We start from the raw sequence: 18,905 nt of genomic DNA, 5'->3' as shown, positions 1-18,905 counted from the left end.
CTTTGTTTAACCAAAACTTGTCTTGAAGAAGGTGACTCCTTATGTATCGTTAAGGCATGTCCTGTTGACTTCACTTTTTTTTAGTAATGTAGGCCAGTTAGAAAAAGAGGAAGAGTAGCAGTAATTTGTCCTAAGATGTTCAAAGTTAAGGAACTTGAATTGAGGTCATTTTTATTGATTGATGCTCTGTTATAAAATTAGGAGAGTGAAACTATTATTTTTCTCTCATATATTTAGTATCACTTGCTACCTGAAGATATGAATTGATTAATTATTTTTTGGGTGCCTTATGCCAATTACTGGTACTTGGGGATTTTAACATAGAAATATGACAGGAAAAAAATACCATATGGCCCATCTAGATCTCCCATTTGTCTAATTTATCTAGCTCTTACAATTCCAATCAGTCCCTCAGAGATCCCTTGCCAGAGTATGTGGTGAAAACTATTAGTGTAGCTGTGTTTAAAATCAGTTTGGACAAGTTCCTGTGGGAAAAGTCCTTAAATATCATTAACGTGGAATTGCACCTATCCTTTGTTTATTATTGGGATAAACAGGTTGGAATCTGTCTAACCCTTATGATCCTGCCAGGTACTTGTGACCTGAATTGGCCACTAATGGAAGCAGGTTACTGGGCTTGATGGATCCTTTGTCTTGCCCAGTATGGCATGTTCTTTTCCCATGCTTTCTTGAATTCAGATATTGTTTTTGCCTCCACCTCCAATGGGAGGTCGTTCCAGGCAGCCAGTACTCTCTCTGTAAAGAAATATTTCCTGAGTCTAGCCCCTTTCACCCTCATCTCATGACCCCTTGTTCTATAGCCTCCTTTCCATTGAAAAATGTTGGCCTCCTGTACATGGAAACCTTTGAGTTATTTAAATGTCTCGATCATATCTCTCCTATCTCACTTTTCCTATAGAATGTACATGTTTAAACATTTGAGTCTATTCCTTTAGGCTTTAGAATGAAGACCAATGAGCATTTTAGTAGCCTCACTCTGGACTGACTCCATCCTGTCTATATCCTTTTGAAGGTGTGGTCTCCAAAACTGTACACAGGAGCAGTATCACCTTCCTTTTTCTCTAATTATTCCTCCCCCTATACAGCTAAGCATCCATCTGGTTTTTGTCATCATTTTATCCACCTGTTTGGCCACTTTAAGACCATCAGATACAATCACCTCAAGCTAGAGAGAACATTGTACAAATCTCATCTTTGTGTGAGTTTCCTCACCCCCAAAAGATGTCAAATTTTCACGAGTGCACTGTTCTGTTTGTATGTCTCACTCTGCATGTCAAAGTGGCCCCTAATCCCTACACTACTACCTAAACCTCACCTCAAGTTACCAGGTGGGCCTTCTATAGTAGCATAAATAGCTGCTTACTATGGTGCCACCCCCAGAGGCTCTCTCTCTCCTCTTCTCTCTTCCCCTCCCCCATTTCAGGGCCCTCCTTCAATCCTTCCCCAGCCTAAAAATGCCAAAAACGCAATTTGCGAAAAAATTGCAATTTGCATTATGGGTATATCGCACAGCTTAGTGCCAGTGAAAAAGGTGATGTTATTTATGGGATTAAAACTGTGCGCTATGGCTGCGCAAAGTGCAAAGAGGCCATAGCGCGAATTGGAAAATAACTCCCTTAGCTAGATAAACTTATCCAGCTAATTTTGGAGTCATGTTCAAATAGTGCAATGATAATATTGAATATAGCCAGATAACTTTATCGGGCTAACTTTAGGACAGTTCTTTGGCCTGACCAGATTTAACCGGCTAACTTTGAATATCTGGGATAGCTGGATAAATTAGCCAGCTAACTCAACTCCCCTTAGTTACGCTCCCAGAGCACCCCTAACTTATTCAGCTAGATTCTAGCCGATTAATACGTTGGTTAACTTTTGAGTTATCTGACTAAATTCTTTTAAATATGGACCTCAATGTTTTTCATCCGAGCCATTTGGTGTTTTATCATAATCATAGTACAGAATTTGCATTGGTTTCTCTTTTTAATAAGGTTAAGTTGAAAGCTGAAAGAAAAAGATGCTCTGATTATTTTTATTGATAGGTCTGCAGCATTTGATTCTATTAATTATTGTCTGTTGATTCAAAAATTAATTGATTTGTGGAATCATGGAAAGTTTTATCATGGCTGAAGTCATTTTTAATAGATCATTTTTATCAGTTGAGGGTAAGATGTTTCAAAACCTGGCCACCACAGTGTGGGGTTTTGTACGGGGCTGTGTTGGGTCCCTTATTATTCAATGTCTTTTTAGCCATCTTAGTTATTTTAATTCAAGGGTTTCGTTACATTCCTTCTATTTTTGTAGATGATATCCATATAATTGCTAATATTGATTATAACTGTGACAAACAAGTAGATGAATTTAATCTTTGTTTAGACTAAATTTGCTCCTGCTTGCATTCACATAAATTAAAAGTAAATCCTCTTAAATCAATGGCTCTTTGGATTAGTAGACACAAAAATTAATTACATGTTAATCCACAAATGTCAGGTGCACTTATTTCCTGTTATGATGTGGTCACATCTCTAGGTGCAAAATTGGATTTAGCTTTGAAAATGTGAAATCAAATTTCACTTATGGTAAGAGCTTCTTTCTTTTTTTTCTCTACTACATCCATCACCTTAAACCCATTTTTGAGCAAAGGTGTTTTGAAAAGGTGAGTCAATGCTCTGATTTTGTATGGAGTGGACTACTGAAATTTTCTTCAGAACTTGGTGGCTAAGTTTATTTTTTTGGGCCAATCAAAATGACTATGTTACTCTTTTATTGGAGAAGTTACATTGGCTTCCAGTTCTGTATAGGGTTAGATTTAAGATTTTATGTTTTTAACTTTTAATACCCTTGATAGAGCATAACCAGAAAATTTGTCTTACCCTTTAGTGCGTTACTTACTCCAAGCTCTCATTCTACAGAATTTATATTATTGTAATTCATTATGGGGTAGATTTTCAGACGAGCGCGAACAGCCTACTTTTGTTTGCGCTCCAGGCGCAAACAAAAGTACGCTGGATTTTAGTAGATACGCGCGTAGTCGCGCGTATCTACTAAAATCCTGGATCGGCGCGCGCAAGGCTATCGATTTTGTATAGCCTGCGCGCGCCGAGCCGCGCTGCCTCCCCCCGTTCCCTCCAAGGCCGCTCCGAAATCGGAGCGGCCTTGGAGGGAACTTTCCTTTGCCCTCCCCTCACCTTCCCCTCCCTTCCCCTACCTAACCCACCCGCCCGGCCCTGTCTACACCCCCCCCTTACCTTTGTCGGGGGATTTACGCCTCCCGGAGGGAGACGTAAATCCCCGCGCGCCAGCGGGCCTGCTGCGCGCCGGCCGCGACCTGGGGGCGGGTACGGAGGGCGCGGCCACGCCCCCGGGCCGTAGCCACGCCCCGTACCCGCCCCCAAAACGCTGCCGACACGCCCCCGGAACGCCGCGACGACCGGGCCCGCCCCCCGACACGCCCCCGACACGCCCCCCTCCGAGAACCCCGGGACTTACGCGAGTCCCGGGGCTCTGCGCGCGCCGGGAGGCCTATGTAAAATAGGCTTCCCGGCGCGCAGGGCCCTGCTCGCCTAAATCCGCCCGGTTTTGGGCGGATTTAGGCGAGCAGGGCTCTGAAAATCTACCCCAATATCTAGGACTCCCTACATATGCTATTTATCTGTTGCAATTAATTCAAAATTCTTGATAAATACCCAATTACATGAGCACATTTCCCTGGTATTATATACATTACACTGGTCGCACATTAAAGAGTGTATCCAATACAAAATATTGACTGTGATATTCAGTTTACTAAAACAAGATTCTTTGGTATGGCTCTGTTCCTCATTATGCCTATATAAGCCAACCAGGCATTTGAGATCCGCTGATAAAAAATCTGCTGGAAGTCCTTGATGTAAAAATAGCGAGATTGATTTCTGGTTATATTCACACTTTTTCCAATGATGGGCCCAAACTCTGGAATACTCTTCTGGAAACATTAAGGAGGACTACTAACCCAAAAGAATTTAAAAAGAACCCTAAAATATACTTATTTAAATAGGCCTTTAATATTTAAATGGTTCCCCTTGACTTATGAAACAATGTTGCAATCAGGACATTTTTTTGATTGTGTTAGGATATGCAGAGTTTTTGAACTGTTAGATTTTATATTACTTGTTTTATAGATATCGTTTTATTTATTTATTTATTTATTTGTTTGTTTGTTTGTTTGTTTTAATTTGAGTGTTATAATTGCCCTGAGTTAGTTTTGTAGGAGGTGATATATAAAAGTGTTAAATAAGGCGTATTTGTTCATTTCACAATCAAACATTTTTAAAACTTCCTTCTCCTGCTGAGATTTATTTGGAGAGCACCAGGAAGTTTTCTTTTTCTTACCAAGCTTCTTCATTACAAAATTGTCTCCCGTTGGGTATTAGGGTTGAGTAATTATTCCAAATTTAGGAACACCATTAAAACTTACTTTTAAAAAAACCTTTAAATTTTGATCATTTTTAAAGTAATCTGCATTATAGTTATAGTGGGAGTCATAAACATTTGTTTTAGGTTTTTGTTTGATGTTATTTATTATTTTATCTGTATTATTATTATGTTAAATGATTTGTTTGTAGTTTCATAAGGTAATTTTGTTATTATTTGTCAGTTTGTTTGTTGTGTGTTAATTTGGATTTATGTTTTGGATTGTTTTATATTTTATTTTTAAGTATTTTTATTAATTAAAAAAAATACAAACAAAATCTTGTCGATGGTAAGTTCTTATCCACCATCCAGGGAAAGATTATATAGAGTTAAATTCAATAACTGAGAAGAGAAGTAATACTCCCTTACAGTTCTTCCCCACCCATTCCCATTCCAACTCTTCAAATCTAAACTTGCCATCCTTCAATACTATACATTTACTGCCTGCTAGCCAGCAAATTTGTTTCATTCTAGAGATAGATCATTGACAATCCTGCTACGAGCTGCATGTGGCAACGATTGGAAATACCTATCTCAAATCTTCATATAAGCAACCTTGGTTTTCTATAAATCACATACAACAACATATTTTTTCCATAATGCGCAAATGGGAAAAAAAGTTTTATGTAATTTGGTAATCATAGGCGGTTCTGGTGTCAACCATTTTTGTAAAATTACTTTCTTTGCTAATAAAAGCACCTTTCTGCACCATAAGCACACAAATCTTGTATGAAAGGACACCTTACTCAGGATCTCAAACAGTATTATATCTGCAGACAAAAGCAATTGGGATCCTGTGATGGAAAAGACATAAGCTTGAACTTTTTGCCAAAAGTCCTGGATCCAAGTACATGCCCCAAACTGGAGACCAAGAATTCCTGTTGCCCCTTCAAACTTCAGACACAATTGTTTTTATTTTTGGAGAAAACTAATACATTGTATGTCTTTTTGAATGATATATCTATGTGGAAAATTACAATCTTAATAATTAATGTTTTTATTTTATGAAAAGCATCTGCAAGGATGAGAAAAGAAACTGACAGCCCTTCAGACTATTAACACAACTTTAATTAAGGACAACAAATTTATAACACAAAGTAGAAATGTTAAAAACTTCTATTAAAAAATTCAATCTTCAATTTGTTAATTATCCAAAGTCCTCTGACTTCATCAAAGGATATGTTAAATAAATGGTTGAAATTCTCAGTGGAAGCTCTACCCCTACTGTGAAACTTCAGTATATGCCAACCCCAAATCAAGGTGTGTCAGGAGCTATTAGAATAACAGATGACCTAGGGCAAAATGTGAGTATAAATCTAACAGCATTTTTTGAAAAACCACAAGAGGAAGTGATGAGAGCTACAATAATTGTCACATTTGCACGGGAACCAGCCAAGAACTGGATTTTGAAAGCATTTTCCATTCATTTATTTTTTTTAAAAAGAAATCGAGCCTGCTTATCCACAGTTCTAAGTGGGTACAACAATACACTCATAAAACTTCCTTGTACCTCACCTCATATTCCATAAGGATGCCAAATACTTCTCCCAGACATAGATGTACATGTCTTCAGTTGAATTGATCTGCTCTAATTATAGAGGTTCCAAAACAACAGAAACAAGGAGGACAAGCAATTAAATTTAACGTAACCGTCCACTGTCTATTCAAAATGTGTACCTAAAAAATAAAAGGAAGATTTTCAAAGCTGCTTGCGCCCAGATGCGCGCGGTTCCTGGCACGCACACCTGGACGTGCTGATTTTATAACATGCTCACTTCGCCTTGCGCTTATTATAAAATACAATATCTGCACGCACATGCGTGCCAGATTTTAATATCCATGCGCGCATTTGTGGGTGTACCGCAACTTGCGCAATCGGGGGGTGGGTGGGCATTTTATAAAGTATGCGCGGTGTCGTGAGTAGGCCTTCCCTAAACCTAACTCTACCCTTCCAACCTTTTCCTCTCTCCTCCCTAACCTACCCCTACCTAGCCCCTAATTTTTTATTTGAATACTTACTGCTCCTCTGGAATGGAAGTATCTTCCACGCGCCAGCTGCCAGCACATGCTTTCCCAGGACAGTGGCTAATGGCGCTGTCCCAGCCCACGCCGCCCCTTTCAGCAGGTCTGGCAGTTTGGCATGAAATGGGGGTTACGTGCATGGCCAGGCCCTTTGTAAAATGCATGAGGCGCATGCAAGGCCCAGCCACACGAATAACCCCCAAAGTTTACGCATGTGGCCCTTTTATTTTTTTTGTAATTTAAAGTTTATTGAACATCAACAAAAACATACAACTGAAATGTTTTACAGGATGTATAATTATACCATCGCAAAACAAAAAACATCATTTTGTAAGGGTGCACATAAGGATAACAACAATAAATTTTACTTCTAAATTGGTATGTGTGTGCCTCTTTGTGTGTGTTCAGTTATGTTTTCCTCCCAACCTCCCTTCCCTACCCCCAAGTGTACCCCCTCAGATCTTGGCTCATTTCCTTAATGACTTTAGTCAGATTTCTGCCTTAAGATCATTTATCAGTGAGTTCCAAAGTTGTGGTCTATGATATAAAAGGTCCTTGCATTTGTTTCTGCTTATCATACTTCTCGCAGACCCCAATGCTTGAAAAAGTTTATAAACCTTCGAAAGTCTGTTTAGGCAGAGAGGGCTGTAACCACACAACACTTTGAGAATTAATGGCAAGATTTTACATTTTTTCAATTTATACTTTATTAATTTTCATTAAATTTCTTAAAAATGACAGGCATTTGAAAGTAAACAATTGCATCACTTACATAATTAAAACAAATAATCCATAATAACTGCTTTCAAAATCCATAATTGGGGGAAGTTCAAATAACATTTATTTATAGAAATATGATAAAAAAAAATTCTATCACCGAGAAAGAGTATTCTTTATTGGTCGTCTCTTCCTTCTCCTCCTATGCTCTTATCAACCAAAAATGTTTCTAAATTAAGCGGATCAGAAAAGCTACCATATATCTTTTCCCCTGAAAATGTATATAACATAAACAGGGATATTTAAGAAAAAAATATGCTCCAATGGCAACTAATCTACTTTTCAGAGATAGGAAATGTCGCCTTCCAGCCTGCATGGCTCTGGAGACATCTGGAAACATATACTTTTTGTCCACAAAAATTTACATCTCTAAACTGAAAATAATTATTGAATATTCTCTTTATCTGTTTCAAGTTGAAAGGAAACAAAGTATTTCTATTTTCAATTATATCAACTGATTCTTCAAGAAACTTATTTATTTATTTAACATTTTTATATACTGCAATTCATGTAGTAGAGTTACATATCATTTCGGTTTACATTAAAACATTAAACAAGCATGTAAGAATGTGATTACATTGAACAAGGGAGATAAACTAGGATCAAGTAACTGGGGAAAACGTTCAACGAATAAATAGAAAAGTCTGTTGTGGAGTTGAAGTTAATCTGGTTAAAGATCTAGTTACCCCTATACTTGATATTTCAACAGCGTGCCCATTTTGAATCGCAACTTTTTTCTCAGTTCTTTTAGGGAAATTTACCGGTAAATCCTTTTCATTATATGAAAGGATTTCCTTCAAATTCAGTAGAAAGTAATCGGGTTTGTGGGAAATTCACTACCCGTATATTTTTTATTCTGATCATATTTTCAATATTTTCTATTTCCTTATGGATAATTAAACTATCCTTTATATGAGTTGTTTCAGTTTCCTGTAACAACTGTACTTTCGATGTCTAAGTACCAAGATCTTTCTCTATACTAGAGAGTTTCTTTACTTGTTCATCAAATCAATAAGTTATTTTTATTAACAGTGGATGTTAATGATGTATTCATTTGCGAAACATTTTGATTTACCTTTGATAACATTTTCCATAAATCTATAAGAGTTACATTGTCTGGAGGGTTGGTAGGCATAGCTCCTTGCCTATCCATAGCCCCACTTTCAATTTCACTCCCCAATACTGACACCTGATTAGTTGTTAACTGGCCAGTCATTAGGTTACAGCTGTCTTTTCCAACAGCCTCACCACTTGCTGGAGTATTATTTAGTGTCTGTTTACCTTCATTTAATGATGTCATTAAAGGTTGTGGTGGAGACAACGGCCCATCGCCAGGGCTCAAGGAGGCAGCAAAAGGTGCCAACAGTCTGTCCTCATTTGGCGTATCCACCAGACGTAGTACATGATCGTCCATAGTGCCCTTATATGTTACTGGTGAGGAAGCAAAAATCTTTGCTTTCCTCTTTCTCCCCATGTATTCAGGGAAAAAGATAAAAGCTCAGAATTTGTAAACCAAAACAATGTCAAGTCCACCAGTCTTCGCCGGGCAAAGCCGCACGCCCCTTTGAAGCGCGTGGCTTAGGTGTCGTGCCGGCGGTGGCAGGTGAGCTGCACTGCCGCAAGTTTTAAACCGACAGCATGTCGCCCCTCATAAAAGAGACCAACTCACCTCTCGATCGGCTTCAGCTGAGTAGGGAAATCCCACAGTTTTTTTTCTAGCTGTGCTGCTTCTAGGGTTGCTGGACAGTCCTCCTCTCCTTGTTCTCCAGCTTCCCCCGCAAAAGTTTAAATGTAATCGATTAGTGAAGGGACTGCAAAATTAATATAATGTAATCCCTTAATCTGGCACCAGTCAACACTATTCTGCACTACTTGAAGAGCTTTCATCACAATCATTGGTAATCCAATATAAATTGATTTACAGTAATTGAGGCTTGATAAAACTGGGGCTTGAACAGCAAAGAAATCATTAAAGCTTAAAAATGACTTTAATGTCTGAATCAGGTACTGGTTTACAAAATATGCTTCTAAGCATCACCTATACTTGCAGATGTAATGAGAGATTAGGATCCAGTAATACTTCTAGATTCCTTATGCGCTGGAATATAGGGATAACCAATTCATTAAACTGAAAAAAAGTTGCAATATCTTCAGAAGGAGGATCTGTTAAGAATCATTAATTTTGTTTTCCCTATATTAAGCATGAGCCTGTTGTCAAATATCCATTGTCAATTGCCAGTTAGACATGTTGTAACTAAGGATGTGCAATAATTTTTCCCGAATTAGGCAATGTCAATGAAATTGCATAATTTGGAATGGTTCGGGAGAACCGAAAAACGATTGAATTTTTTCCGAAATTTTGGAAAAAATTCATTTTTAGTTAGTGCACGCTAACTCCCGATAGTGCGCACTAACTCATAACGCACTAATTGTTATTGGTTATATGTAAACCATTACGATGTGCAAACGGCTATCGGTATAGAAGAAATGCTAAATAAATAAAATAAATAACTCTGCCAGGTTAGTGCGCGCTAATTCCCGATAGTGCACACTAACCCAAAAATCGGGGCCCCCGAAACCCCCCCCCCCCGAACCACAGGAAAAATGAAATTCCCACGGGGGGGGGGGGGGGCCCCGAAACAAAGCCCAACATGAAATTTTTACCCGAAGCACATTTGTAGTTGTAACCACAACCCAAGCATCAGATGGCGTAGTTGTAGAGGGAATAAAGAATTGGATATTGTTTGCATATAACTTGTATCTCACTCTCAAATTTGCAAATAGGCTATAGATTGGATGCTGATAGATATTAAATAATACTGCTGAGAGAGTAGAACCTTGTGGTACTCTAATATAGACAGGATTCCAGGGAGAAATTTTTGACCCAATTGTCACTTTTTGGAGAATTAGTTAAATAAAAAGTGAACCACTCTAACACAGTAGCCGAAATACAGAGATTACTTAGGTGACTTAGTAGAATTTAGTGGTTAAAAGCATTGAAGGCAGCTGAAATACAGTATCTAGCAGAATCACAACATACCCAAAGGTAGATTTTAAAGTTTGTGTGCATGGACGCGATCATTTTCTAACATGCGCACGTCAGTGCACGCATGTTATAAAGTACGATGTCCGTGCGCACATGCATGCTGGATTTTAACATCTGCACATGCATGTGTGTGCGACCCGTGGCTTGCAAGCACGGGGGGGGGGGGTGGATTTTCCAATTACATGAGGCGACACGATCAGCCTTTTTCCCAGTTCCCACCCAGTCCGCTCCAATTAAGGAGCATACTGGGAGGGAAATTCCCTTCCTCCCTTTTCTCCTCTTCTCCCTGACCCCAAACTCTCTGTAACCTCTTTTTTTTTTATTGCAATACTTACTGCTCCTCGGGAGCAGAAGTAAGCTCCACGCGCTGGTCCGAGCCCGCCCCACCCTTCCTGCCCAGATCACGCTCCTTGCCTGCTCCTTTTGCAGGGTCTGGCCCTTCTTAACGTAACAGGGGTTACACGCGTGGCCGGGCCTATTCTAAAATGTGCACGGCTTACGCAAGGCCCGGCCACGCGTGTAACCCCCATTTTTTATGCGCGAGGCCATTTTAAAACCAGGCCTTTAGTACCAACATCTAAGCCCTTTCCAACCACATCTAAGCTAGATAGTAATAGAATGTCAGTGCTATAAGATGGTCTAAAACCAAACTGATATTTATCCAACATGTTGTTCTCCTCTATTATAAATAGGTGTTATTTTTCAAGCAGAAAGTTTGGGTTTTCCCAGAACTATGTAAAATGAGTCCACTTATGAGAGGAGTATTCCTTGCCATGTGCTCCAGGGTTTTGTAGCTACAGACTGAATTTTTCCTTAAGATTCCATTGAAATGTATAATTAAGTATTAAAGTGTACGCTTTGTGGGGCAGATCTTAAAACCTGCGCGCGGGCATAGATTTGTTCGCGCAACCCGGCGCAAACAAATCTACGCCCGGTTTTATAACATGTGCGCGCAACCGCGCGCATGTTATAAAATCCAGGGTCGGGGTGCACAATTGTGCAACTTGCACGCGCCGAGCCAAGCAGCCTTCCTCCGTTCCCAACGAGGCCGCTCCGAAATGGTCTTATGGTCCGAAATTGGAGCGGCCTCAGAAAGAACTTTCCTTCCGCCTACCCCCACCTTTCCCTCCCTTCCCCTACCTAACTTTCCCCCCAGCCTTACCTAAACCCCCCCTTACCTTTGTTGCAAAAGTTACGCCTGCCTCGTGCGCCGGCCAGCTGCCGGGCGCCATGCTCCGGCACAGGCCTCTGGGTTGGAGCACTCGGCCCGCCCCCCGAACCGCCCCTTTTTTGAAGCCCTGGGACATACGTGCGTCCCGGGGCTTGCGCGCGCCGCCGAGCCTGTGTAAGATAGGCTCGGCGCAAGCAGGGGCAGCTTGGGGCAGCTTTTCGGGGGTTACGCGCCTATGTTACGTGCGTAACTCTTTGAAAATCTGCCCCTGTATTTTTTGATCTGCCTCAGCTGAGTAAGTTTTTAGACAACCAAGAAACTCCTAGATTATGTGAAGGGCAGAAGCATTTAAGATCTCAGGTTAATATTGGCATTGTGAATGCATTCTGCTATGTATGAGAACCCTTCTAAGATGTTAGTTACAGAGCATGGCTGTGATTTTGTATTATTATTTATTCAATTTATGGACTGCATTTGCAGAATAACCCAATGCAATTTACAAAATTACATATAAAGAAAATGCAAGATTTAAATAAAAGTACAATATTAATATAAATGAAATACAGTCAAATCTAAATATAATGGCCATAAATTTTAGCATATACAGCATTTAACCAAAATGTTTCTGCTTTTTTACCATACATTCTTTGTGGACATGCAATAAAATAGGCATGTGGAATGGTTTTCATTCCTTCTTGATATGTTAGAAAATAATGGTTTATTTTCTATCTTAATTGTTGTATCATGCTGTTATATTTTTTATTTCTGTACAAAATGTTTATATTCATAATGATATTCTATTAAAAAAATGTAAGAATAAATGACCACAAATTAGAAACATATATGCAGACAAAACCTCAACCCTTCTGTGCTTTGCTGTCCATTCCAAGCTTATCCCCTCCCCTTCTGTTGCCTGCAGCCTGGAAGATAAGGGAGTTGGGGATCAACAAAAGGGGAGGAGCTGAATTAGGGAGCAGAGTAGCTCTTCTTTGCCTTGCTTTGCTTTGTAGTGTGTGATACTGGAGTGCACAGCCTTTCCTCCTGGTCACTGCATGCTGCCTGGGAATGGAAGGGCAGAATAATTTTTTTCTGCTGCCTAAGATAATAGAGTCTACCTTCCTGCTGTCCCCAAAATCGTAGTGCTTTAGGCGATTGCCTAGTTTTCCTGAAGGAAGAACCGATCCTGCTTTTTTGATGCAAAGCCACCAGGAGTTTCTACGGGAATGAATGATCCCAGGACATTTTTTATTTTGATGTTTACAATACATTTTCTAAGACCTATTTCTATGAAAGCATTTTCCATGTACTTGCAAGTGACTGGAATAGCAGGAGGGATCACTCCAGCACGGCAGATTAGGGTCTGGTAGCAGGAACTTTTATTCAGGGTTCATCAAGGTAAATCAGCTTGTATGCAACACATTGATAAAAGAAAATTTCTCAGCAAGCAGAGAGAGAGAGAACAGAGTAGATTAGCAAATATTTGGATGAGGAGGTGGGAAGGAGGTAGTGGCAGTATCAGTACTTTCAGTATCGCCTTAGGGATCCAAGCTCAAATGAAAGCAGCCTTGAGTTCAGACTGATACCTCAGAAAATCAGGGTTTGACCTTCTTCAAGTGCCAAAGTGTTTCTAGAAGGTGGTTAGACAACAGATCTCTCAGAGGCTCTTGCAACATGCTCTACAGTAAAAACCATCTTCACCATCTCTCTCTCTCTTTGTCTCTCTCAAGCTGAAAGCATTTTAACTGCCTAAGCCTACATAAGAACATAAGATGTGCCATGCCTGGTCAGAGCAAGGTCCTTCGAACTCAGCATCCTGTCTTTAAACAGTGGTCCATTACAAAACGTAGATCCAATTTCTTGTTGCTGACTCCTAGCAATAAGTACTGGGTTTCCCAGAATCATCTAGTTATTAACTGCTTATGGACTTTTCCTCCAGGAATTGTAACATACATAGTTATATAGTAATGACAGCAGAAAAGGACCAGATGGTCCGTCTAGTCTGTCCAGCAAGCTTCTTATGGTCGTGTCTGCTGTGCAGTGCAGGTTACCCCCATTTTTCTCTTTAGGATAGTTACTGCCACTCTGTACAGTTACCTCAAGCTTTATTTTAAGGGTAGTAATATTTACAATCAGAACCAAGCAACTGTCAAAAACATAAATTACTTCTAGCATTTAGCAAATTTTTTACTGGCTGTGGAGCCAGTAATTCAGACAATCCTGCTTGACGTTCTTTGCTTTTGTCCAAATCCTTTTTAAACCTCACTATTTTTGTTGTTGTCACCACATCTTCTGGCAACAAATTCCATAGTTTAATTGTGTGTTGAGTGGAAAAAAACCCCAAAAAACTTTCTTCAATTAGTTTTAAATCTACCACCTGTTAGTTTTGAGGCGTACCCACTAGTTCTAGTATTAATTGAAAGGTTAAAGCCTCTTCCCTGATTTAGGGGATCAGTTAGAGCTGAGTTCAAGCTGCCTAGCAAGAGCACCTTCATGCACAAGGAAAACCTGGACTGGATTACAAGAAAGAACACAAATACAGAGTAGAGTCCTGCAACATTGGGTTCTGTTCTAAGTAGAATACATTACAGAAATTATGGAACAGCCCTTCTTTATTATGGGCACAAAATCTGTGCCCATATTCAGAATGTAGTGCACTGCTAGCTGTATTTTCTCCCTCACATAGTTTAAATAATAGATGTTATTTAAACTAGGGTATATTTTGCTCATCAGATCTCATATAGGCATTAGAATGTGCTGTTTTAAGTTCAGCGTGCTTTCAGCTCTTTCACTATATTCCATCTGCTGCATCTGCCATAAGAATGTCAGATGTTGCCCTGTAGGCCATTTGGAAAGCTATCTGTCAACCTTAACAAACCAATGAGGATGTCTGACATGCGTGTATGTGTGTGTGTGTGTGTGTGTGCGCAATGGAGTCATCATTTAGCACACTCCCATAAATGCAACTGAAACCAATTTTAAATGTATTACTACATTCTTGAAGATGATTCATTGTTGAGTTTTAAATTGGTTGCAAACTTATTCCAGACTGATTTGTTGAATAAAGTTAAATGAGAAATGTAGTGTATATTAAATTCAGATTTATTTCATAGGACCAGTTAGTCTTTCATATTTACTCTAGGCACTCTCTGTTCTGGATTCAGGATATCTTATTTATGTATTTGTTTATTTACTCGTGATTTCCAGCTTTTCCTTTTAAGCTCGAGGCATATTACCATCAAATGATAATGCATTTAACAATGCAATACAACCATAGAGCAATATAATAAAGTACATAACACAAATAAACACAGCATGGAAATCCACATTGGAAAATCTGTTAGAAAGGCTGGAAAATCTTGGCTTTCAGATTGGCCTTCCCTTAAGATTTACATCCACAGTGTCATACTTTTGCCCAGGTAACACAGGAATTGCGGTTGCGGTGGTTGGTCGCAAGTTCGACTTTTGTTATGAATTTAGGGCTAAAGTTGCATTTAGTTTGGGGAATTTGGGTAGGCCATCCGGGAGATCATATCACTTTTCTTTTTAAAAATTGTCATATTTATTGTACCATTATGCATGGTTTGGATTATGGATTATTTCCTTGGTTGTAACTCACTTGAAAAGTGGAATATAAAAGCTGTTAAATAGATTAATTCAATAACTGCACAGAACACTTTGTAAGTTCTCTGACAGTTTCTAAATTTCTTCCTGATTATATTTTGCTATCTTTGGCATTTTAATTTTTTCACAGATCATTTCAACAGTGTTTTAGCACGGTTATGTGATGGCTGAAGACAGCACCTATTCAAGTTTAAGTCAGGTTTGAAATTGGTTTCCAAGCTATTTGATAAGAAAGAACAGTAACAGGAGATAATATAATCCTCAGGATTCTGGAATTTGCAGAGCTGAAATGCAAGGGAGCACATAGGCTTTTACTGTTAAAGGTGAATTTTAAAAGCCTGGCATGAGCCAAAATCAGGAGATGCACGTGTAAGTAGGGCTCGTGCACTCCCACTGAATTTTAAAAGCCGCCCAGATGCACGTGTATCTCCTGCTGCACACGTATCTTACTTGATTTTTAAAAAGGGTGTGGTGTGGGTGTGGTCTGGGGGTGTGTGGCCAAGAGATGTGCGTGTAAATACTTATGCGTCCACTGCCACATTAAATTTATTTCTGCTATGGAAGAGGTGTAATCATAAAAACAGAAAAAAACAGCCATTTTGGAGGGGTTTAAAGGATCTGGGAAAATTGGGTTGAGTGTACGCTGTCAAACAATGGGAGTTTGAAGGACCTAGCTCTTAACTGGGTGAACTGGTGAAACTGGCAATGGCATGCTCCATTCTAAAATAGCCTGACTTACGTGGCAGGATCCAGATTTGTGTGCCTAGACACGCACCCACTTAAAATTGCGCGCACATGTGCACACAACCAGGCTATTTTATAATGTACGAGCAAGTTATAAAATAGCCACATATCTCACTGCAAACTGATGCACACATGACAAATTATAGTTATACAATGCAAAGTTACACATTGGGAGTCACCAACTAGGAAAAGGATCTAGGCATCATTGTGGAAAATCTGTTGAAATCGTCTGCTTAATGTGCGCCATCAGTCAAAAAAGCAAATAGAATGCTGGGAATTATTAGGAAAGGAATGGAGAATAAAACAGAGAATATCATAATAGCTCTGTATTGCTCCATGGTGTGACCTCATTTTGAATATTGTATGCAGTTCTGGTCACCGCATCTTAAAGATATATCAGAATTAGAAAAGGTACAGAAAAGGGATACCAAAATGATAAAGAGGATGAATCTATTCCCCTGTGAGGAAAACCTAAAGAGTTTGGGACTTTTCAGCTTGGAGAAGAGATGGCTGAAGGGAGATATGATAGAGATCTATAAAATAATGAGTGGAAAGGAATAAATAAATGTTAATTAGTTGTGTACTCTTTCAAAAAGTACAAAGACTAGAGGACATTCAATTATTCAATTTATTTATTTATTTATTTTAAACTATTTATACCGCTTTTAAAACTGAAGTTGGCCAAAATGGTTTCAAATAAAAACATTCCTAATAATGAACATAAAAATCGTATAGTACATAGTAAAAGCTAAATAAAATTACAGAAAAAAAAGAAGAGTAAAAAATACTGACATTCAACATAAGTTACTAGGTGACACATTTATTTATTTATTTATTTATTTAAGGTTTTTTATACCGTTGTTCCAAGTGAAGATCACAACAGTTTACAAAATTAAAATTTATCTTTGGAGCATTATATAAATTGGTGTAACATACATTGGTACTAGTATCCAGTGTAGAATCACATGAACATTGACGTGAAGCATATTTGGTAAGATATATATTTTGCAGCATACAGTTCTGTTACTTCTCAACGGAGGATTCTGCCAGGTACTTGTGAACTGGCTTGGCCACTCTTGGAAGCAGGATACTGGGCTTGGTGGACCTTTGGTCTGAGCCAGTATGGCAAGTCTTATGTTCTTATATTTTAATGCTGCTGCAAGGGTTTTGGTGGGGGTTAATTGATTTGAATACATCTCCCCTATTCTTTACAGGCTATCTTGGCTCCCAGCCAATAGTATGAAGGGATAAATTTAAAATTCTTATGCTAATCTATGAAGCACTGAATTCCAAGACACCGTACAGTATCAGTATATTATTAAAAGTTTCTATTCCAGACCAAATGTTATATTCACATGAGAAAAATGTTGGAAATAGCCTCCCTGAGGTTGATGTATCTGTGTGAGACAAGGTGAAGAACCTTTGCTATAGCCAAGTCTAAGATGTCAAATGTTTTTCCAGATATTTTAAGGGCCAAAACCTATATAAAGAGTTTTAGAAAAAAATCTAAAGGCTTTTCTTTTAATTGAAGCTTTTTTTTTTTTTTACTTCTCTCAGACACAGGGAAACATCTCAAATCAGAAATAAAATAATGTGGTATATGGCTTATAAAAAGGAAGAGCTAACCCCTAATATGGTCCGAATAATCTAAGCAGGTATGTGTTAGGATTCACAGCATGAACAGTACAGTCTGAATGTTATTTTTAGTTTATGAATGTATGCATGTAACTTAGAATTTTAGAGAAATACAGAAAAATGAATAAATACATAGCACTTCAGATGTCTATGGAAAGATTCAAAGCCACAAAGAGGGGTTTTGTAAATGAATCTCTCATTTAAGAAATAATGATTAGCAGAACATCTTTACATTAGGCAAACGTTATTTGCATGCCTGTCCAATGAGCTATTGCCTCACCTTGAACTCTTCCCTTCCCAACGCATTAAACAATATCTGATTCTCTTGTGGCAGTGTTCACCTCTGACACCAGCATTCTTCCTCTTTAAGAAAAACTATACAGAAGTCTTTTACTGCATCGGTTTGATTTTCATCTGACTTCCGCTCGCTCCTTCAGATCTAATAAATGCCTGTCCCCTGGCCATCCTTGTAATCCTTCTTCCAGAAAAGCAGGATCGGCAGATGCTGCGGGAATGACTCTTTCACCAAATGATACCCAATAGCCCCCAATCACAAACGATACCTGACCTTTGCCCGGGCACAGCGGTTTCTCTGGAGGCCTACCACTAACTTCTGGGTGATGGCTCCAGATTTTGCATTTACTGGCTTCTGTTTCATCGGAGCGGGGTGGGGGATGGCTTGCGGTTACTCCTTCGTAATTTTGTTTCTCTCTTAGAAGAAAACTAATTTCCTGTGTCTGTCTCTCTCTCTCAGTATCTGAAGAACTACTTTCCTCCAGCTGGGGCAGGAGAACTTCTATCTTCTTTCCTCTAAGAAGTCTTCCTAAACTGTCAGCTGGCAGGTCCCTGCCCTAAGGGTGCAATAGACTATACCAGCTTTTTCCTAATGCTGAAAACCCCTAGGCATTGTTGGTGCTGACACCCTCTGTTACCTGCTTTCCCATTTCCCTCCCTCCCTCCTCCCACCGAATTTGGATAACAGGGAGCAGAAGGTCTAAGGCACAGTCCTCCTGGTTTCCTGTGGCATTTGAGGGGGTAGATCCTGTGGCAAAAATTGTAAAATTCTGAAGCAGCTTGGCAAACATTTCCATCTTTATATTACGTTATAAAAATAAAATCATTTTACGCTATAATTATTAGTATAATTTATTTCATTTTTATTGGGTGAAGAAAAGTGATCGCAGGTATCAGCGCAGGGGGGAGACCTCAGGGATGGGGAGAGGAAGAGAGGAGGCTCGGGAATGGGATGAGAAGAAAAGAGAAGATTAGGAATCTGGGATGGGGAAGAAGAGGAGAGAGAGGGGAGGTTCATCGGCTGAGGAAGGGGAGGAGGGAGTAGGAAGGGCTTGGGAGTGGGTTCCAGGAAGAAGGGAGAGGAAGGATGGAAGGAAGGAAGGGAGACTGAGGGTCTAGGGGACA

The 18,905-nt window shown here is 39.3% G+C and overlaps 1 long non-coding RNA gene across 1 annotated transcript in view; it reads left to right on the top strand.

Annotated features, from left to right (window-relative positions):
• LOC115091561 overlaps positions 1–18,905 on the top strand; it is a 60,958-nt gene that overhangs the window by 26,980 nt on the left and 15,073 nt on the right. Inside the window, exon 2 of the long non-coding RNA XR_003856771.1 lies at positions 17,409–17,506. This is a non-coding gene — a long non-coding RNA (uncharacterized LOC115091561). The remainder of the gene's footprint in view (positions 1–17,408; positions 17,507–18,905) is intronic.

This window comes from Rhinatrema bivittatum, chromosome 5, assembly GCF_901001135.1.
Source record: "Rhinatrema bivittatum chromosome 5, aRhiBiv1.1, whole genome shotgun sequence".
Lineage (NCBI taxonomy): Eukaryota > Metazoa > Chordata > Amphibia > Gymnophiona > Rhinatrematidae > Rhinatrema > Rhinatrema bivittatum.
Note: the sequence above shows the minus strand (reverse complement) of the source record. Positions and strands in the feature narration are given on the sequence as shown.